This window comes from Spermophilus citellus (genome assembly GCF_964194105.1).
Source record: "Spermophilus citellus genome assembly, chromosome: 3".
NCBI lineage: Eukaryota > Metazoa > Chordata > Mammalia > Rodentia > Sciuridae > Spermophilus > Spermophilus citellus.
In genome coordinates, this window is record NC_138184.1 from 53,140,036 (window position 1) to 53,154,959 (window position 14,924).

At 41.5% G+C, this 14,924-nt stretch overlaps 1 protein-coding gene across 8 annotated transcripts in view; it reads right to left on the reverse strand.

The window, feature by feature from the left end:
- Nucleotides 1-537: 537 nt before the first annotated feature.
- The window catches only part of FHIT (fragile histidine triad diadenosine triphosphatase), a 1,488,252-nt gene continuing 1,473,865 nt past the window's right edge, over nt 538-14,924 (reverse strand). For all 8 annotated transcript variants that reach the window (XR_014020926.1, XM_081285106.1, XM_081285107.1 and 5 more), the window contains one exon: nt 538-842. The gene's annotated coding sequence lies outside the window, so the exon portion shown is untranslated. The remainder of the gene's footprint in view (nt 843-14,924) is intronic.

Sequence of the window (14,924 nt, forward strand, 5' to 3'; positions counted from 1 at the left end):
ATTCTCAAAGACATTTTTAGAAAAATCCTGTTTACAGGAATTTGTAGCTATGCTGTCGATGTGTTTTATCTTTCTATAGAAACTCTAATCCATTTTTATAAATATGCCAGAGGAAAGAAAAAGCCTACTTCCATCCTATTTCCCTAAAAATTGAAAAATTATGGGCCAGGGGCATGCCTCCTCAACCCATATCAGAAGCTTTCTCTGCTCCCCCTAACTTTCCTACCACCCAACAGCTCAGCTCAATGTAGAACGTATGCATCTGTATCCTGAACCTAATTTTGCCATCTGAAGCTCTCCGGACCTTGCTTCTTTGCACTGAGGGCAAGAGGAAAACATAACCCAGGAAAAGTTGTCCATTTCTTGTTCTATTATCTGTCCTACCAAAATGGAAACACTCTGAATCTTATCTCCGCCGTAACAAACTCTTGGGTCACAGGAAGCCAACTAGCTCCAAGAGATCACCTTCCTCAGTGGTGCCTCTCAGAGGCCCCGAAATATCCATTTTTAAGTCAGCCAGCACGTGAGATAAATATTTTAAGGACCATTTTATTTTCACCCAGGCTAAGGGACAATTTAGAAACGTTCTATTCTAAGTACATAGCGTGAAGAGAAACTCGTGGCAAGGTTGTGGATGCCATTGTTTTGAAGCCAGCCTGTCAGTCATCATGATTGAAACATAACCCCAGTGGCTTCCATGAGTGCAATAAAATGCTTCGCAAAAGGTTGCAGAATCGCAGGATGTAATAAAGTCTGCTTAGCTTCATTTCCAATGCCGCGGAGTCCTAGAGAACGAGGCCCATTTCCTTATGCCTTGGGATTTGTTTGGGTTACTTTCATGCCTGGAAATGACAGAACATAAAAGCAGACATTTAGTTAGAACCAGTAGCATTTTTTTTTGAGTCATGGCAATAAACAAAATATAAGTTTGTTTACTGCTAATCTGTTGGATTGCCGTTAACATTTTATGAGAGGTCATATTTATGTGGCACATTCCATGAAATAGATAGATTCCAGCCCTGCTGATGCCTATACTGGCTGGGTCCCCACGTTTTCTGTGTCCTCTGCCCACAGTCTATGCTGTCAAGGTCAGCGGCATGGTGCTTGAAGAATCTGTGTTGTTGATAAAAAGCTTATATACAAATGAAACCAATCCAGACCTCTGTTTGTTATTAGGTAAGAATGGGTTCCCCAGCAGCCATTGTCAGAATTACTTGCTGAGCTTGTTAAAAACAGAACTCTGTGCCCCACATCCTGACTTAGCAGTTCTGGGGAGAGGCCCAGAAATCTGTTTTGTTTCCTTTTTTTGGTACTGGGGATGGAACCCAGGGGCTCTCAACCACTGAGACGCATCCCCAGACATTTTTCATATTTTATTGAGAGACAGAGCGCTCATTAAATTGCTGAGTCTGGCTTTGAACTTGCTATCCTCCTGCCTCAGCCTCCCAAACCACTGGGATTACAGGTGTGCACAAGTGCACCCAGCAGGAATCTGTGTTTTTAAACAATCTCTTCAGGGGAGTCTGAGGAGCTTAGCCCAGGGGCTTGGGGAATTATGGAACCTCCACACTGCAAGCAGAATCAGCTCTGCCTCAAGGCCAAGCAGTGTATCTTATGCACATAGGCCAGGCCTACAATAATTTCTACTCACAAAGTTAAAAAGTGAGGGTGATGTCCTTTCATTTTGCAAGAAAATCAGACAATTCCTTGGTGGTATGATGGTGTAGTGGCCCACACCATTTCATAGCTCCAAACCCACCTCTCTGTTGCAGCCTTAACTTTTAGGCCTCTATTACTGGGATCAGTTAATTAGGCACAGTAGGTTCTGCCCCTGCTTGCCTCCTAGCTCACAGTGGAGTAATTACAAAAAAAAAAAAAAAAAAAAGTAGGAGTGAGGAGAAAGATGAAGACATTATGGGTTATATTTCATAAAATTGGGGGAAGATTGAAAGAAAAGGCACTAGGAGAATTTTGGAGCATCTACCATGTGTGTGACAAATGAAGAGATTTTGAGAAATATTGTTGAGAAGCACAAATAGATTTCCTCTTCAGGGTTTTCAAGGGATTTCAGAAAATATTTAAATTGCTTTTCACATACTGTCTGCCATTTGTGGCTTGGTGTGCGGCACTACAGCCACGGATCTGAGAAGCTGTGGTGTGAAGACCCTGCTTGCTTCAAGGGTGTAGCTCACGGACATCCTCAACCTGGGCCCACTCAGATCCACCTTGGGGAGGACATGCACCTCTAGTACATGGAGAAAGATCCCAGTGAGCCCAGCATTAGGCTTTTCCTACAATGTAGTAACAGTGAAGAGCAGCCATCTCTTTGAATTGCACCTAGTCCATTTGGGAATCTAGAACATAGAGGCTGGGTCATGTCTGCTTCTGAACCACACTAGGAAGGTCTTGTCTGAGCTCAGGATGTCCTCCTTTGAGGCCTGCTGGTAGCCGTAGTGAAAAGTGGACCATGGACTGTATGTAGCAGCCAGTTGGCCCCTCTGGGAGAAGGGGACCTGTCTTACTCCCATCTGACAGTAGGATCATCCCCTATTGGGCCCAGTGCCACCCATCTTGCCTGGAGATACTGGTCATCTTCCCATCATTCATCATTGCCCTTGTCCTTGAACAATATTGACTTTGAGTCAGAGGCGCCTGAACAGGACTGAAAATGGATGTGCCCTTTCTCTATCCTTTCTATCTGCCTTGCCTGTCTACAGCAGATTTATGTCTTAGGAGAAGTTTCCCCTGGTTTTATTTTTGGTATCCTGAAGGCTGTGACCCTGCACTAGATCCCTGCAATTTCTGAATCCAGGTGAATGCCTCTATCCATACCTGAGGAGGCTCTCTGCCAGTCTTCGCACAACGCTTCTGTGACCCATCCCTCAACACAGCTTTTACGTCCAAATGTCTGCCTAGCTCCTTAGAGCTCTGCCTGTGCAGTTTTGTTTGCCCATCTGGCCTGGAGGCTCATGAGAAACACAGTCTTCCTTTCATGCCAGAGCACACTGGAAGAATGTGCTGTACTTTGGGTGAAAAGGTGAGAGTGTGAAGTCCAGGCACCTCACTTCCTAGCTGGTCATCCCTAGGCAGGGTGAATGCATCTCGCAGGCGCTTTAGAGAGTTCAGCGACACAAGCGCTGACAGCCATGCCTGGGGCATGATAACGTCACTGTGTGTTGGCGTCTCTGGTTGTAATTATCATTATTTCTTCCAGTGTCATAGCAAGAGAAGACTTAGGACTTGGTTACACAGGGAATTATTCTGCAGCAGGGCCATGTGCTCACCTACTAGTTTGATTTCTGACACAAGGTGCCCTTCTAAATATCTGTAGTTTCCTTTAATGTCAGAGTTAAAATTGAAGGGGTGCTAAATTGAAGGACATCTGGGCATCATCAATGAAAGGATTTACTGAGATGCAAATAAGGTTTCCAGGAAAGTATGAGTAGGTGAATGAGAATGGTTGTGTCCTCAGGGTGCTTCCAATCCATATCACACATAGCGCATGTGGCCAGGTGAGCAGGTGGGCCAGAACATGTGGGCCTTTCACTGGGAACGCCGGAGGTTTGATCCCTGTGAACAAACATGCTTGAGAATTTTCCATTATTTCCAAGTTCTGAATGGACATAGAGCAGATTAACTGCCCTCCTTCCCCGTCTGCCATTACCAGCAAAATGTTGGGAGAATAATAGGTAACATCTTTGAATTAGAAGAAAAAATACAATGTCTGATGAAGGAACTTCTGGCTATTTATTTTATTTTTTATTAATCTGCCACTATATCTATTTCTTTTTTTACTTAATTATTAAGGTATATTGTACAAATTCATGGGATTCACTGTGATATTTCCATACTTGCGTCCATGGGGTCCACCCTTCTTCCACACTGATCTGCCAGTCCCTCTTCTACTTTTAGATCCTTTTCTTTTTAGTTTCCACATATGCAAGAGAACCTGATATACCTGTGTTGGTGTCTACCTTGTTTCACTTAACATGGTGTCCTTGGTACCACCATTCATTTTGCTGCAAATGGCGGAGTTTTATTCTTTGTGGCTGGGTAACACTCCATTATTACCATATTCATTCACTTGTTGATGGGCATTGATTCCATATCCTAGCTATTGTGAATGGTGCTACAGTAAACATGGGCATCAGGTATCTCTTTTGTAGGCTGATTTCATTTCTTTTGGATATATATATACCCAGGAATGGGATAGTTAGATCATATGGTCATTCTTTTTCAGGTTTTTGAAAATCCTCCGTACTGTGCTGCTTTATATTCCCACCAGGAGTGTACATGGGCTCTTTTTTCTCCACATCCTCTCCAGAATTTTTTATATATTTTTTTTGCAAAAGCCATTCCAATTGGTGTGAGGTGGAACCTCATGATTTTGATTTTGATTTCCCTGATGGCTGATGATTTTGAAATTTTTTTTCCATATATTTATTGGCCAGTTGTATTTCTTTTGAGAAGTGTTTATTCAGTTTTTTTGCCCATTTTGAATCATTTTTTTTTTGTTATGTGTTTTGAGTTCTTTCTGGATATTAATCCACTGCTGATGAGTAGCTGGTAAGTGTTTACTGCCATTCTCAATTCTTGCTGTTTTTTCTTGTGCTTTTGGGACCCTAACCAGAAAATGCTTGCTTCTACCAGTATCTTAAAAGTGTTCCCCACTATGTTTTCCTCTAGTAGTTTCAGGTCTTACATTAAGGTCTTTGATCTATTTTGAGTTGATTGTTGTTTTATAGGGTGAGATGGGGGTCAAGTTTAGATCTTCTGCATGTGGATATCCAATTTCTCCGGCATTATTCGGTGGAAAGGCTGTCATTTCTTTAAGGCATGTTTTTGGCCCTTTTAGTGGGAATCAGTTGACTGTAGACAGTGGGCTTACTTCTGGATTCTGGATTCTGTTCCATTGGTCTACGTGTCTTTATGCCAATACCATGCTGTTTTTACTACTCTGGCTCTATGGTGTGTCTTAGCATCAGGTATTATAATGCCTCCAGCTTTGCTCTTTTTGTTCAAAATTGCTTTGCCTATGTGAGATTTTTAGTACTTCCATACAAATTTTGGGATTTTTTTTTTCCTGTGAAGAAGGTCATTGGTGTCTTGATGGGGATTGCTTGACTCTGTAGATCACTTTGAGTAGAATGGAAATTTCAACAACATCAAAACAATGTTCTATGAACATGGGAGGTCTTTCCACCTTTTAGTGTCTCCTTGATTTCTTTCTTCAGTGTTTTGTAATTTTCATGTTGGAGATCTCTTATCTGTAGGATCATCCTTCTTTTTTTATTTCTTTTTAAGTGTGAATGGCTATTCCAAAAGGAATTGCTTTCTTTCTCAGCAAAGTCATCATTGGCATGTAGAAAAGCTACTGGTTTTTGTGTGTCGATACTGTATCCTGTTACTTTATTGAATTCATTTATCAATATTTAGAAGTCTTTTGGTGTAGTCTTTAGACTTTTCTATAAATTCATATCATCTGCAAACAGGGATAATTTTACTTCCTCCGTTCGTATGTGTGTGCCCTTTATTTCTTTCTCTTGCCTAATTACTCTGGCTAAAATTTCTAGTACTCTATTGGATAAGAGTGGTGAGAATAGATACGCTTGTCTTGTTCCCAGTCTTAGAAGAAATGCTTTCAGCTTTCCCCCCTTCACTGTGAGGTTGGCTGTGGGTCTGTCATATATAGCCTTTATTATGTTGAGGTGTGATCCTTCTATACCTAATTTATTCTGGGCTTTTATCATGAAGCCATGTTGGAGTTTTTCAAATGCTTTTTTTGCATCTATTGAGATGATTGTATGATTTTTATCTTTCATTCTATTTATGTGATGTAAATAAGTCTTGAGTAAGGACCATAACCTCTTCATTCATCTCTCTTCGAAAGCTACAGGAAAGTCTTTGAAGTTGTTTGGTGTTTTCTTGTATTATTTAATGGCTACAGGGTAAAATCAAAGGGGCCAGTCCCGGCTGGGGTCCATATGAATGAACCCTGCTGACTTTTCCTTGAACTTGCAAGCGTCACTGTGCCAGACAGCTTTCCATTGTTGAAACAAATGTCTGAGAAAATCAAATTGTAAAGAGGCAAGATTTATTTTGGCTCATAGTTTAGAGGTACTAGTCCCTGATCAATTGGACCCACTGCTTTGGGCCAATGTTGGCATATCACAGTGAGGGTGTGAAGCAGAGCAAAGACAGTTGCCTCATGGCTGGGAAGTGAAAATGAGCATGTGATCAGGGTCCCATAATTCCCTTCAAGCCTACCCCCGGCCCAGAGAGCAAAAAACCTCCCTCTAGGCCCCATTTCTTAAATAGCCCACTACCTCCCAGACAGCCCAGGCTGGGGACCAAGTCTTTAGCACAGGGGCTTTTAAAAAATACTCCAGCTCCAAACCACAGCAGGCACCAAGCTCCATAAAGTCCTTCTCCACGAGATCGGTTTGCATGCCAGACAAAGCCTTCTTACTTCAGTTTCCCCAGCATCATTTGGTGAAGAGGCTGTCATTTCTTTAAGGCATGTTTTTGGCCCTTTTAGTGGGAATCAGTTGACTGTAGACAGTGGGCTTACTTCTGGATTCTCTGTTCTGTTCCATTGGTCTACGTGTCTTTATGCCAATACCATGCTGTTTTTACTGCTCTGGCTCTATGGTGTGTCTTAGCATCAGGGCTTATGATACCTCCAGCTTTGCTCTTTTGGTTCAAAATTGCTTTGCAATTTGCAAATGAAGGAGGCTGCTACTTCAAACTACCAGAGCCGCAGCAAAAGAGGGCCTTTTATGAAGCTGAGAAAATAGAACAGTGTCTCCCTTCTTCTGTAGGTGAACCTGGATGGGCATTTCCCTCAGTCCATAGGACTTGGTTGAATGCGGAAGGAAGGCTTGGGACCATAAAAACTCACCTGCCCTTCCTTCTTTAAGGTTGTGTTTCTACACTTGGCTGCTCATTGGAATCAAGTAGGGGCATTATAAGAAAAAAAAAATGTGCTATGCTGCCATCTCACCCCTAGAGATTCTGATCAACTGGTTCTGGGTGTGCCTGGGCCTCTGGAACACAATCGTTGAACTTGGTGGTGATGAAACACAGGCCTGCCTCCCTTTTGATACGCTTCCAAAGTAAATTTCCAATGCAGTGCTCCAAATGCTCAGAAACCATCCTGATGTGACAGTCAGATTTCAGTTGTAGACTCAACTTCCAATAAGGTTGTCCTCACTCTTAGTGGAACTACATGAAGGGGACCATTGTTATCTTTCAAAGGTAGTGCCCCTTGCCCATGAGGATTAAGGTGACCTTTTTTTGTTTCCATACCAGGGATGACACAGAAATGATCTTAAAATGAAGGAACCACACTCACCAATAACACAAAGCCGAGGGAGTAACATGAAACTTCTCTTTGACAACTCTCTCCACTTAAAAGTAACTCGACTTAGTTCCTAGGAGGCTAGGGAGACGGGCAGAGCAGCCACGAAAGTCATTCTGATCCCATGGAAAACAAGGTGAGCAATTTTCTAAGGGCAGGCACCCCTGACCTCTGCTTTTCAGCTTTTTCTTAATAAACTGGTCTCAGAAATTGGACCACAAAAGCCGCAGGTGGCAATGTCTTACAGTAAGTGGGTAAAGGAGGAAGGTGAGGGAGAAATGGCAAGGATCAGAGAACCACTCTGATTGTATCTCTGAGGCAATGCAATTATTCCATTTAGAGAGAGGAGGGGGTTACCCCCAAGTACAGCAGCCAGAAACCTAGCAGGGTGGAGAGGGACTCCAGACAGCGGCAACTCCCCACCCATTTTTCTAACTCAAACCTATTCCTCTGTGGCAAGCCGCACATGCTGATAACATTTTCTCACTTCCTGCAGTAAGAAAGCGTTAATTAACTTCCTGTTAAACAGGGTCCACGTCCCCAATCCACTGTGTCACCTCCTTGGGGGCACACAAAGTAGCTCTGGACATCCCATGGCCAGTCCCCTGGGCTCAGGGTATAGACATCTGATCTCCAACAAGATTGGGGCTCACCCCTAGCTTGGCCTTTAGAGTGACCACAAATTTAGCTTTGTCAGTTTTCTCTAGGAAGGGACAAATTGAATTCTAAGGATTGCAAGCACACAAGAAAAGACGATTCTCCAAGTTTGTTGCCGTGAGTCATTTTTCCTGGCCCCACTGGACTTGACTCCTCTGCAAAGGAAACTGCAGACACTTTGAACTTGATTATAGAATGAGGAGGTAGAGCAGGGCAAACCCATTGCTAGAAAACATATGCTGTTACTTGGGTATTTTCCTGAGACCCACTTTAAGCCAATAAGACTCTTTGTTCTGTTTGCTATTTACATCCCCCTTTCTCTCTGTCTGTGCCCAGGCCCAGCAAGGACTCTCTCCCATGGGACTTGTGAGAGCACACTTTATTTGTCTCCAAATCTTCAGCTGATATAACTCTGATCTGCAACACAGTCAAAATGAAAAAGGATTACTTTGTATTTACTTGCATCTTTCATGAGAGAAACTAATTTTGAGAAAGTCCCTACAATAGAAAACACTTTTCCTTCCTTCAGACCCTGCAGATGGGCAAAGGAAAAGCTAAAAGACATGCACGCTCTGTCATTTGCTTTCTCTGACAGCGTCGTCTTATCATGCTTTTGAGGGTGACCTTCCTCCAGCACATTCCTAAGCTCTAGCCCGAACTCTTCTCTTATAATAGAATTTAGAGCTGAGCACGGAGCAGGCTACCTTTGATAATTAATGGCTCTGAGAGTTTGCTGAGTGTGTTATTTAATTAATGGCACTTGTGTCTGGAGTGTGTACAACTCTGTAGTTGAATAGAAGGCATATTTGCTGAAGGATTATAGATGCATACTCAAAGATCATTACATTGCGAATTTGTTGGGGTTCAGCACTTTTTAACAGCCTAATGGAGTTATTGTATGTATTTTTTTCTTCTTTACCATTTAAAAGTTACTGATGTTGGTGTCATTATATTCTTTCTGCTTGATACGTGAGTCCAGATTACAATCCAAAAATATCTTTGAGCTCATGGATAAAAGTCTATTACCTGGAATATGACCTTCCATCAAAAAATCGAAAGAAGAAATCTTAAATGTTGTATATTGAGTGTGAAATGGATGGTCAGATAAGTTATGGTCAACTTCAGTTCCTCACAGAGAGGCCAACCTGAATTTTGATCAAATTCTATTTGGGACCAAAATCTCAAGGGTTGGAAAGTGGCAAGAAAACACAGTTGTAGGCTACCAGCAGAGAGAGTACTTCACGCCAGCATGCTTATCCTGAGATGCTGTTGCCTAGAATGAAATGCAAATAGGGCACAGTGGGTCATAGACAGAAGCCTTCTAGACTCCTCATACCATCTAGAAGCCTCCTCACGGGAATCTCCCCAGCCTTGTCTCTTTTATGTTCAGAAAGAGACCACAAACATCAAATGCCTCGATATAAGCTGTGATGTCTTTACTCTGTGTATCTGGGCCAGATATGTCTCCTCTCTGGACCACAGTGAGACAGTTTTGTTCCTTGTAAAACACTAACTTGTATTATATGGTCTTTGAACTCTGCTCTCGTCCAAAGATGCTCAGGTCTAATTTTTCTCAGGAGGAACACCAAAACTGACAACACCACTGTCAGCAGAGATAGTTGATCACTTACTTTTGAGGCCTGAGGGTTATGTTGTCCCATAACAGACCCCCAAGACTATGGAGGAGGCTAGAGAGCCAACCCATTCTCTAAAGCCCATCCAGGTCACCCAGGAGATGGAGTAGAGCCAGCGACCTGGATAGAAGGAAACAGGGGTGCTACTTTAGGTTGGGCACTTAGGGAAGGCCTTTCTGAGCAGGTGACATTTGAGTTAAAACATGAATGGAGGAAAGGAGACGGGAACATTCTAGGCAGAAGGGGACACGAAATCCTGTAAGAGGTGTGAGTTGGGGACATTGTTTGATGTGATCCAGTCACAGAAAGCAGGAAGGTTAGAGCAGAGAGTGTGGGGAATGGACGCGGCAGGTGAGCTTGTTCCCCTTACTGTGACCTTCAGGGCCTCGTGGGATCAGGGCCTTGCTGACTCTGCAAAGTGCACTGGAGGGACAAGACCTGGCTTTCCATTTAAAGGATCGTAATCTTTACACATTTTCTCTTTTACTGCGTTCGTCATCTTGTGTGACCTTGGGTGAATTTGAGGATATACACATGTATTTGAAGAGTCATAGTCAACAGTTTATGTATGATGTTCTCTATATAGAAGTGATATTTTTAATTGCAGTATTATGCCTTGTTAGAATGAGGAGAGTTCTTAGATTCAATTGAAAGCACTTTTAAATTTTTGAACTATTTTTATTTCCATGGAGTCGCATTCTTTGAAAAGTTTAAATTAAAGCTGACCTTACAAAAAATTTTCCATCTAAAAGAAAAAAAAAGTGCTTTGATTGGCAATGGATCCTTAAGAGTAAGGAAGCAAGACTTTGATAGGGATATCAAAGATAAAGGCTGATTTACTGTTAGGCATACTCTTTTATTATAAATGGATAATTCCAGGATCTTCAGGAATCACCAGAGAGATGGGATAAGAAGGGTAAGAGTCCTACCAGCAACCGAGAGCTCCAAAGAGCCAAGACTGGCCCGCTGCCTGTCCGAAGGCTCCCCTTACTTGTAACTGTGACTCTGGTTTATCATTTCTAATCAAAAAGTGATTTGAGCAACATCACGGGCTTTCATTGCTTCACGGTAATACCCCGGCCGTCAATTTTCAGCTCAGAATGCCAGCAGTTCTAAATTTTTGCAGGCCTCAGTGGATCAAGATGTGGAGCTTTAGCAGAGGAAAATTGGTAAGAACATCTAATTAAATTCAAAGTCATTTTTGTCTGTCTTAAAGGAATGAAAATGATCTGCCAGTTTTTATGGACCTTCTTGACCTAAAGATATCTGCTGGCGGGAAGAGAATCCTCAATTGGGTTCTTTTAATGCTTTAATTATTGCACGATCTATCATCTTAGGCACTAACTTGCACTCTTTGAAAAATCTCTTAAATACCCATTAAAATCGATTGGCTAATCCTGGACCATGAGGTGGCTCTTGGAGGGCATGTAATTGTGTGTGTGGGCATGGGGCAAGGGTTAGACATGGCTGACAAAAAAGTCAACTATTTTATGGTAGGATAAGGGAACGAAATCATTTTGGTCACAGATATGGGTGACATTGCACTGCCGACTTGCCCAGGACTCAGTTCCATACCTGCTTGCTCTTACACTGGACTCACTCCTTCAGACTGACCATTAGCTCCTACAGGGCACAGGTGACTTTACCTACCATGCCATAGATGGTATTTGGCTCCAAATGAGAAGATCACAAAACATTGTTAGTTGAATTCTAGAACATCAAGATTCAAATCTTCTATAGGAAGGCCAACAATCTATGCCCCTGTTGTAGCCAAGGCTCATTTGCTAACAAGTTAGGGAACCCTATATGAAATTCACTGCTGGATAAAAAGTGACTTACTGCCCTATTAATTATGAAGAATTGATGGACATTGGCATTTAGACAGATGACTTTCTTCCCCTCTCTACTCTTGTCTCCTTTTACTCTACTGAATGTCCCTATTTCTGGCTTCTCCCAGTGATAAGCAGGATGATTTCTAACCTCCAGTTCTCATGGCTCCTCTGTGTTCACACACCCACCAGTAGTGAAGGACTCTGATGGGCCAGGCTGGGGTCACATGAGAGCCATGGTCTTTGGCTGGGATTGATTTGACAGTTCCAAATTCAAATGTCAACAACATTCCCTGGTTATGTTGACTGGATCAAATGACCAACACCAAGACCCCAAGGATGAGGATCACCAAATGCTGGCTTTGTTTCTGAAGTTAGATCAGAAGCGCGAGTATGCTGTAATATCAAACTTCCTTGACTAATTCTTGCCTTCCATTAGCTAGAGTTGACACAGGGGAGGATGTTTCTAAACAGAGATCTGTCAGTTTTAGTGCAAAGGTAAATTGGACTCCAAAGTCAGACTTCTTAGACTTGAACCTTGATCTCTACATATAACATGAGAGTCCATGGGCAAGTCACATAGCTGCCTTCAACCTCAGTTTCTGCTTCTGAAAACAAGGTGACACTAGAGAGATGTTGTGGGGTTTAATTGATATGAAATCTAGAAAGTGATTGGCATAAATTGCCTGGGGTAGGCTCTCCTTAAGTGGCATCATTAAGAATTATTGTTAATAATGAAATGCCCTCTCTGCAGTGGTCTCTCTTATTCCCTTCCTGAAAAGATCTGGTTGGCGGCTAATGTGGCCTCTGAAAGTCAGGGAGGCTGGCCAGGAGGAGGGGAATTAACTCTGATGTGCAAGCAGTGTGTCTGTAAAGATTACTGGCAGCAATTAATTCTTTTTGTGTTTAAGTCTATTGTGGAATAATCGAATATCCAGCCAGCAATTAGATCGCACATTAAAGTCAGTCCCTTTCTTCCCTGTTATTTTTCCCTTAATTTAAGAATTTTCACTTATCTTATTTTTGTTGTCCTCTTTATGGTAAAATATAACACACAGACAGAAAAATGAAGATGATATATTTACAGTTTGCAGGATCAATATAAAGTCAACACACATATCACCTCCCATGGCCAGGAACAGAACAATGTCAGTCCCCTTCCAACCCTTCTACCCCAGTCCAAGTTCCTCTCCAAAATCATAACCCTGTTCCTGCCTCCCCGCCAAAGGTGACCATTGGCTGGACTTTTATGCCAATTTGCTTCCTTGCTTTCCCTTATAATTTTACCATCGACATAAATATATTTCTCAACACTATAATTTAATTTTGCCTGTTTTTGAACTTTATGTGAGGGCAATTACACAGTATGTATTCTATTATGTGTTTCTGTTGTTCCACGTTCTTGCAAACACTTGATACAGTCAGTTCTTTCAAACTCTGACTATAGTGGTGGGCGGATTTGGTATTTCATCGTGCTTTAAGTTACATTTCCCTGGTTGGCTAAAGATTATCTGCCATTTCAATACCTATTTTTTTGTGAAGTGCCCAAACAAGTTCTTTTGTATTTTCTGTGGGGTTGTTGGCTTTTCTTTAGTGATTTTTAAAGTGTTTTTGTTAGTGTTATTGTCACAGTTTTAAAATTATCTTCTGGACACTGCTCTGTTGTTGGTTATATAGGGTGGCAAATAGTTTCTCTAGTTTGAGACTTGTTCTTTCTCTCTCTTTTTTTAACTGGTTCTTTTTAGTTATATAGGACAGTAGAATCTATTTTGATATATTTATACAAGAATGGACTATATCTTATTCTAATTAGGATCCCAGTCTTGTGGAGGTACAAGATGGTGAGATTCACTGTGGTATATTCATATATGTACATAGGAAAATTGTGTCTGATTCATTCCACTATCTTTTCTATTTCTTTCCCATCTCCTTCCCTTTCATTCTCCTTTGTTTACTCCACTGAACTTCTATTCTTTCCCCCACCCCCTTTACTGTAGTTTAGTTTCCACATATTGAAGAAAACATTTGAACTTTGTGTTTTTGGAGATTGGCTTATTTCACTTAGCATGATAGTCTCCAGACCCATCCGTTTACCAGTGAATGTCATAAAGTCATTCTTTATGGCTGAATCATATTCTGTTGTGTACATATACCACAATTTCTTTATCCATTCACCCGTTGATGAGCATCTAGGTTGTTTCCATAGCTTAACTATTGTGAATTGTGCTGCTATAACCACTTTTCTCTTTCTTCACAGTGTTTTTGGTTTTTTTTTTTTTTGTTGTTGTTGTTGTTGGTTATGTTTGTTTGTTTCGTTTGGTACTGGGGATTGAACCCAGGGGTGCTTTACCACTTCGATATCCCCAGTCCTTTTTTATTTTGAGACATGGTCTTGCTAAGTTGCTTAGGGTCTCATTAAGTTGCCTATGCTGGCCTCAAACTTGGAGTTCTCCTGCCTCAGCTTCCCAAATTGCTGGGGTTATAGGCATGTACCATGGCACCCAGCTTTCCCTACAGCAATATCATGAAGATACTCAGCTAAACTGTCTTCAAAGCTTTATTGTTTAATACTTCACATTTTGAATTATAATCCACCTGGAGCCAAACTGTGCATATGATGAGGTAGGAGTTCATTTTATTAGTTTTCCATATCGAAATTATTTTTTTTGGGGGGGCATGCCAGTGATTGAACTAGGGGCACTCGCCCACTGAGCCACATCCCCAACCCTATTTTGTATTTAAAGACAGGATGTCACTGAGTTGCTTAGCACCTTGCTTTTGCTGAGACGGGCTTTGAACTCACCATCCTCCTGCCTCAGCCTCCAGAGCCACTGGGATTACAGGCATGCATCATCGTGCCTGGCTTCCCAGAAAGATTTATTGAAAAGACTCATCTTTCCCCAGAGCTCTCTGATGTCATTTTTATCTTACGTATTCATATATATCTGGATCTGTTCCTGGGTATTTTATTTTGTTCCCATAAGTCTACTACTTATCCTGGACCAGTACCTCTTACTTTGTAGACTAGTAGAGGAAACCTTTCAATGTTTCTAATCTTGTTCTTTGAAGAACCTCTGACTACATTTCCATAAGCATTTTGAATCAACTTGTCAGTTTTCACAAAAATCAAACGTAGAAGGAATTTAAATCTGAATTGCACTGAATTTATAGGTCAATTTGAGGAAAACTGAGTTTTTATGAAATCAAGTCATTCATCATTTAATTTATCTTTAATGCCTCTGAAAAACACTATATAGTTTCTGTCTAGAAGATTACATATCTTTAATTATTCCTGGGCATCCGATTTCTGATGTTTCTATAAATGGTGACTTTAAAATTTCTCACTTTCTAGCTGTTGTGACTGATACAGGGAAAATGAAAACTTATATTTAGAGACCTTCACACATTTACTGATTAATAATCTAATTGCTTCTCATAGCTTCT